Genomic DNA, 7,308 nt, shown 5'->3' with positions numbered 1-7,308 from the left:
GGTTAAAGTCAGGGTCTTCTATTCGATTCCATTGGTCGACTTCTCTGTTTTTATGCCAATACCAAGCTATTTTCAATGCTGTAGCTCTGTAGTAGAGTTTGAAGTCAGGGATGGTAATGCCTCCAGACAATCCTTTTTTGTATAAGATTGTTTTGGCTATCCTGGTTTTTTTGTTTACAAAAACACTTTTTATTTCAATTCAGGCTGCTGAGGATATGGCTCAGTGGGTAAGAGCACTAGCTAAACAAACAGGAGAATCTGAATTCAGATCCCAGAACCCACATAAGAGATGCTGAGTGGGGCTGATGCGCCTGCATCCTCAGTGCAGGCCAGGAAAGGGTTGATTTGGCTCCCATGTCCCACCTGTACTCCATCACTGATGGAAGTCAGGGCAGGCAGGTGCTCAAGCAGGAGGAGAGGCAGGAGCCTCGAAGGAAAGTTGCCTGCTGGAGTGCTTCCAGGCTCATGTTTATCTGCTTTCTTACCCAACCGAGGACCTCCTGCCCATGAATAGCCCTACCCAGAGTGGGCTGTCCCAGCTCCATCCATTAGCAAACAAGAAAGTACCCCCACAAACATGCCCATAGTCAATCTAATGAACACAATCTTGAACTGAGGTCTTTTCTTCCCAGGTGTTTCTAGTTTGTGTTGAGTTGACAAATAGTATCTAGCAAGTCAGTTAGCTCAGCTCTGTGGTAAACAGCTAGATATGTGGTTCTGTGGTTGTATTTAAACGAACAAAACAAAACCAACGCTGATGACCATTTGTCGACAGGCTCTAAGGAGTGAGGAATATTTATTACTAAACTCATTTGGTCCCACCAGATTATAACCAAGTGAATTTAGGAAATTAAAAAAAAAATCCAAAGAAATTTGAAGTACAGAATCACTCATTTTAAATCTTATTCTTTAGAGATGGATGGCAGTGCTGATTCTAAATAAAACTCAACCTGCCATTTTGATTACCAGTAGTGATGATGGAACCAATGTCACTGAAGAAATGGCATGTTTATTGCCATTGAAAAATGCTAAATAAATATATTTTAATGGTCATGTGGAAATTATCGATGTGTTTTTCTTCATTGAGGATCAAGCTAACTAGTACAGCTGCTGCTGATGCCCAGAGACAGACCCAGTCTGGCAGTGGTGGAGAAAGCCATTAATCCCAGTGCTGGGGATCAGAGGCAGCTGGATTTCTGAGATCAAGTGCAGCCTTGTCGACAGAGAAAGTTCCATAACTGCCATGGCTACACAGAGAAACCCTGTCTCAAAAATAAATGAATGAATGAGCAAATAGAAATAAAATAAAAATGTAAATCAAAATAAAAATAGAGGAACTTGTAAAAATAAGAGAAGACAGTGCAATTACTACACCAGCCTCATGTTTAATACGTGTCTTTGAGAGGTCATCAAGAAAAGTTAGGAACAGAGAAGAAGGTCTCAGTGGGAATAGTGGGGTATGAGAGAGGATAATCTCTTGGGCAAAAATGCCCCAAATACATTGAATACATACATGAAATTGTCAAAAATGAAAAATCAAGCTCTAAAAGGACATTTAATACAAGGTCATTTAAAAAATGGGTGACACGCAACTGACAAAGGTCTGATCTCAAAAATATATAAAGAACTCAAGAAACTAGACCGTAAAAGGCTAACCAACCCAATTATAAAATGGGGCACTGAGCTGAACAGAGAATTCTCAACAGAAGAAGTTCAAATGGCGAAAAGACACCTAAGGTCATGCTCAACTTCCTTAGTGATCAGGGAAATGCAAATCAAGACAACTTTAAGATACCATCTTACACCTGTCAGAATGGCTAAAATAAAAAACACCAATGATAGCCTTTGCTGGAGAGGGTGTGGAGAAAGGGGTACACTCATCCATTGCTGGTGGGAATGCAAACTTGTGCAACCACTCTGGAAATCAGTGTGGCGGTTCCTCAGGGAATTCGGGATCAACCTACCCCTGGACCCAGCAATACCACTCTTGGGAATATACCCAAGAGAGGCCCCATCATACAACAAAAGTATATGCTCAACTATGTTCATAGCAGCATTGTTTGTAATAGCCAGAACCTGGAAACAACCTAGATGCCCTTCAATGGAAGATTGGATGAAGAAAGTATGGAATATATACATATTAGAGTACTACTCAGCAGTAAAAAACAAGGGCTTCTTGAATTTTGCATGCAAATGGATGGAAATAGAAAACACTATCCTGAGTGAGGTAAGCCAGACCCAAAAAGAGGAACATGGGATGTACTCACTCATATTTGGTTTCTAGCCATAATTAAAGGACAGTGAGCTTATAATTCGCGATCCTAGAGAAGCTAAATAAGAAGGTGAATCCAAAGACAAACATATAGGCATGCCCCTGAATATTAACCTTCATCAGGCGATGAAAGGAGACAGAGACAGAGACCCAAATTGGAGCACCGGACAGAAATCTCAAGGTCCAAATCAGGAGCAGAAGGAGGGGGAGCATGAGCAAGGAACTCAGGACCGCGAGGGGTACACCCACACACTGAGACAATGGGGATATTCTTTCAGGAATTCACCAAGGCCAGCTAGCCTGAGTCTGAAAAAGCCTGGGATAAAACCGGACTTGCTGAACATAGCGGACAATGAGGACTACTGAGAACTCAAGAACAATGGCAATGGGTTTTTGATCCTACTGCACGTGCTGGCTTTGGGGGGGGCCTGGGCAGTTTGGATGCTCACCTTACTAAACCTGGATGGAGGTGGGCTGTCCTTGGACTTCCCACAGGTCAGGGAACCCTGATGACTCTTCAAGCTGATGAGGGAAAGGGACTTGATCGGGGGAGGGGGAGGGAAATGGGAGGCGGTGGTGGGGAGGAGGCAGAAATCCTCAATAAATAAATAAATTTAAAAAAAATAAAAAATGGGTGACATTATTTAGATCATTGTCAGTATTGAATTTCATAAGAGACAAGGGATTAAATCATCTCAAGTGCTAGGAATTCCTGAAATGTGTTCATGCTAACTATGGTGAAATCATTTACATTTCAGAGGTAAGATGACCAAGCTGAGGACATTACCAAAACAGTGTCAAGTTATGTTCGGTGACCTTTTAGTGGATTTGACTGCTCTTTTCATCTTTAATGGGAAAAACAAACCTTAAACATCATGTTTCATACTGTAAGTGCTCCTGGCAAAGGTGGAACTATTGTAAATTCAACTTAAGGCCAATAATTGCATGCATTTCAACCTAGCTCAATATGTTTGTATGAAAAGTGACATAGCCTTGCTATTATATTTGACAGAGAATTTGAAAACAGATATTAAGATTTCAAGAAATAATGTCACTATTTGGTATAATCACAAGTCCATTTTTTTATCAGCATATATGTTTTCTGCCACTGTTATCTGCTGATTTTCAATTGGAAATGTCTGGAACTGCAATCCTTCATTCAACCTAAAAATATTTTTGATTATGTTCATTCTCAACATTTATGGGACTTTCATAGGACCTTCTCAGGTGAGAGCTCACCCTTCACCGTCACACTGGATTCACGCCATCAGCTTTTGATAGCGCCTACACTTGTGAGTCACAGGTCTCAGGAAATGAGCATGCAGGCCTGGAGAGATGGCTCAGACGTCTTAATGGTAGAGACTGCTCTTGCAGAGGACTCAACTTCAGTTCTGAGTACCTATGCTGAATGTCTCATAACACTGTAACCTCAGCTCCTCCAGCCTCCAAGGGCATGTGTACTCACATGCACATGGACAAACACAGACACATACACATACATAAACATAATCATGAGTTAAAAATCCTTCATATAATTATCCTTTATATGTGACAAAGGGACTACACCTGTGAAATCTTAGCAATATGATGCTCCAATAAGACCTGAACAATGACAACACCAGTTGTGCTTCCAAAGTGGTTGGGGAAAAAGCAAGGGACCCGTTCCAAAATGAAGAGCAACAGGCAATTATAAAGTACAGACAAAGGGAGAAATAGTATTCCCCAAAGATGAGCCTTTTAATTGTTATCCAATCTTAAGTGGTCAGACCTAAATAAAATATGAATTCAAGCAATAATAAACTGACTCTGTAAGTTGGCTTCATATTTTCATCACCATGCATGTTGAGAGAGAGAAAGAGAGAGAGAATGGTAATTAAAGAATAAGAGGCCTTGAATCTGAAGGGGATGGAGCAACCTGGAAGGAGTTAGAGGGATAATGGCTAATGTTATGATTACATTTTAATTTTTTCTATTAGTTCAAAGTGTTAAGCACACTAACAGTAAAATTAGAAGCAAAATATCTCACCCCGTCTCAGGAATTCACTGAGATCAGAGCTACATCTATCAAGTCAGTTGTGTCCAACAAGTCCATTTGTTCCTCCAGAGCTACGTCCCATAGCCCACAAAGGTCATGTTGTCCTCATTCACTGTTTCTGTTTGTCTGCTCTTTCTTTTGATCTTTTTTTCTTTTCTGCGACAGTGCTTCTCTTGTACCCTTTGCTGTCCTGGATCTTACTCTGCAGACCAGGCTGGTCTTTATCTCACCGAGATATGTCTACCTCTACCCCCTGAGTGCTGGGATCCAAGGGGTGTGCCACCACTGCTCTCCTTACTTTTAGGATGATAGCACACTAAAACAAATCCTATTACTTAGATATGTTCAATATCTTTTAAAGATATCACCAAACTGGAGCCCGATCCGTGCTTTTAAAAGATTACCTCTAAATGGGTAGTATATAATTAACATTTTTATATTCCGTAAAGATTTTGTTGCCTACCTGTATGTGCAGACAATGTATCATTTATATATGGTTCCTTTTCAGGGAGGAATTATCAATTTTTATTATAGCTTGTATAGTAATGTGTATCACAAAGCAGTTATCTTTTACTGTGGCACAGAAATGATAAAAGTTCCAACCCAAGGACCAGATGATTAATTTAGATCTAATTAATATCCAAACTGCAGTTCACAACCAGAACAAGAAAGCAGCAGTAGTAGTTATAAGTAGTAGCCATTCATTCATGCAGGTAAATAATTTACTTAGAATACAAAATATTGTGGGTATCATAAAAAGAGAATTTTAGAAACCCCCCTCCATAGGACTTCAGGGTAAATGGTAAGGAGAGCTTGGGGGAATGGGAGGGTTGGGATGGAGGAAGGGTAGATATGGGAGCAGGGAAGTATATATCTTAATTAATGGAGCCATTTTAGGGTTGGCAAGAGGCTTGACTCTAGAGGGGTTCCCAGGTGTCCATGGAGATGTTCCCAGCTAGATCCTTGGGCAGCTGAGGAGAGGGAGCCTGAAATGGCCCTATCCTATAGCCATACTGATGAATATCTTGCATATCATCATAGACCTTCATCTGGCAATGGATGAAGCTAGAGACAGAGACCCACATTGGAGTACTGGACTGAGCTCCCAAGGTCCATATGAAGAGCAGAAGGAGGAAGAACATGAGCAAGGAAGTTAGGACAGCGAGAGGTGTGCCAACCCACTGGGACGGTGGGGTTGATCTAATGGGAGCTCACCAAGGCCAGCTGGACTGGGACTGATGGAGCATGTGATCAAACTGGACTCTCTGAATGTGGCGGACAAGGAGGGCTGACAGAAGTCAAGGACAATGGTACTGGGTTTTGATTCTACTGCATGTACTGGCTTTGTGGAAGCCTGGTCTGTTTGGATGCTCACCTTCCTAGACCTGGATGGAGGTGGGAGGACTTTGGACTTCCCACAGGGCAGGTAACCCTGACTGCTCTTTGGACTGGAGAGGGAGGGGGAGAAAATCAGGGGAGGGTGAAGAAAATGGGAGGAGGGGAGGAGGTGGAAATTTTTAATTAAAATAAATAAAAAAAAGAAAATAACAAAAACCAATATATCAGGGATTGAGGAGACTCACTAACAAAGAAGAGTTCAAGGCAAGCCAACAAGTATTGGCTTGATCACTAACATCATAAAGATAGAGCCTTTATCTCTTCATGTATTTGTAAAGCAGAAGCTGGAGGACAAGTGCCATCTACTCCTTTCCTAGAAATGGCTTAGGGTGAGGGTGAGGGGTCCGGAGAGCCAGCAGGGAGTGTTCCTGCCACTGGGACTTCTTTCTACCATCCCACCCTGCCCCCAAGCCTGCTTTTTTTGTCTGCAAGGTCCTTGGAATCCTGCAAAGACCCTGCACCCGTGCTGAGGGCAACCAGAGAGGTGAGTAAGTACCCACACAGCACACAGCTGGATAGCCTGAAGTATCACTCTCTGAGACAGTCTCCGAGAATCCAGGCCATCTCCAATTCCCTAAGCTTTTCTGGATATCCAGTGGGGTGTGTTCCCTGCTGCTGGCTTTCTTTACCTTATTCCACCCTGCCCCCAAACCTGCTTTTCATCTGCAAGGTTCTTGGATCCCCCAACACAGCCTGTTACAGTGCTGAGGGGATCTAAGAGAGGGCAGACCAAGAAAAACTTCCAAGTACACAGTCAGCCCACAACATCAAGATCCAAGGAGAGACCCAGAAGATCATCCCGGTGGCAAAAGCCATCTCACATCCAGCCCACAATCTTAAGGATGACTCCAGTGACATCATGCTCTTAAAGGTGAGAACTGTCCCCACAATTGCCTGTGTTTTATTTGTTGCAGAGATTGCCCCTCCCCTCCTGCTCTCATTCTGTTTTTTCCCTCCCTGCCATCCTTTCTTTCAAAGTGTCCCAGGCCAGCAAGCTCCTGGCTGAGCTTCTCTCTCCTGCTTCTTCCCCCACAGCTAGAGAGGAAGGCCAAGAGGACTAATGCTGTGAGGTCCCTCCCCCTGCCCAGGTGTAATGTCCATGTGAAACCAGGGGATGTGTGCTATGTGGCAGCTTGGGGAAAGAGTCCCAGAGGGTGAATTTCCAAATACACTGTAAGAAGTGGAGCTAACAGAACAGAATGGTTAGGAGTGTGAGTCCCACTATCCAGATTGTTACAACAAAGGCTTTGAGATATGTGTGGCGGACCCAAATATCAAGCATGCTTCCTTTAGGGTAAGTTCAATTTTCATCCTCTTTGGGCTCCATGGGAGGGGAAAAGCAAACTGGGACCTAGAGAGCAAGCTTCAAGGGACTCTTTGATCTTTCTTCCTGGAAACCAGTAACTAACTAGGACCTCAGAGCTGACAAGGAGTCTTGGTGAAGGCAGCTGTTGTATGGCAGTATTTGCACAGACCTCCTGACTCCTAGGACCAGGCTTTAGAAAGCTGTTCTCCCGTACACCCACACACTGAGACAATGGGGATGTTCTTTCGGGAACTCACCAAGGCCAGCTGGCCTGGGTCTGAAAAAGCCTGGGATAAA

This window comes from Microtus ochrogaster, unplaced genomic scaffold, assembly GCF_000317375.1.
Source record: "Microtus ochrogaster isolate Prairie Vole_2 unplaced genomic scaffold, MicOch1.0 UNK148, whole genome shotgun sequence".
In the NCBI taxonomy this organism is placed as follows: Eukaryota; Metazoa; Chordata; class Mammalia; order Rodentia; family Cricetidae; genus Microtus; species Microtus ochrogaster.
Note: the sequence above shows the minus strand (reverse complement) of the source record.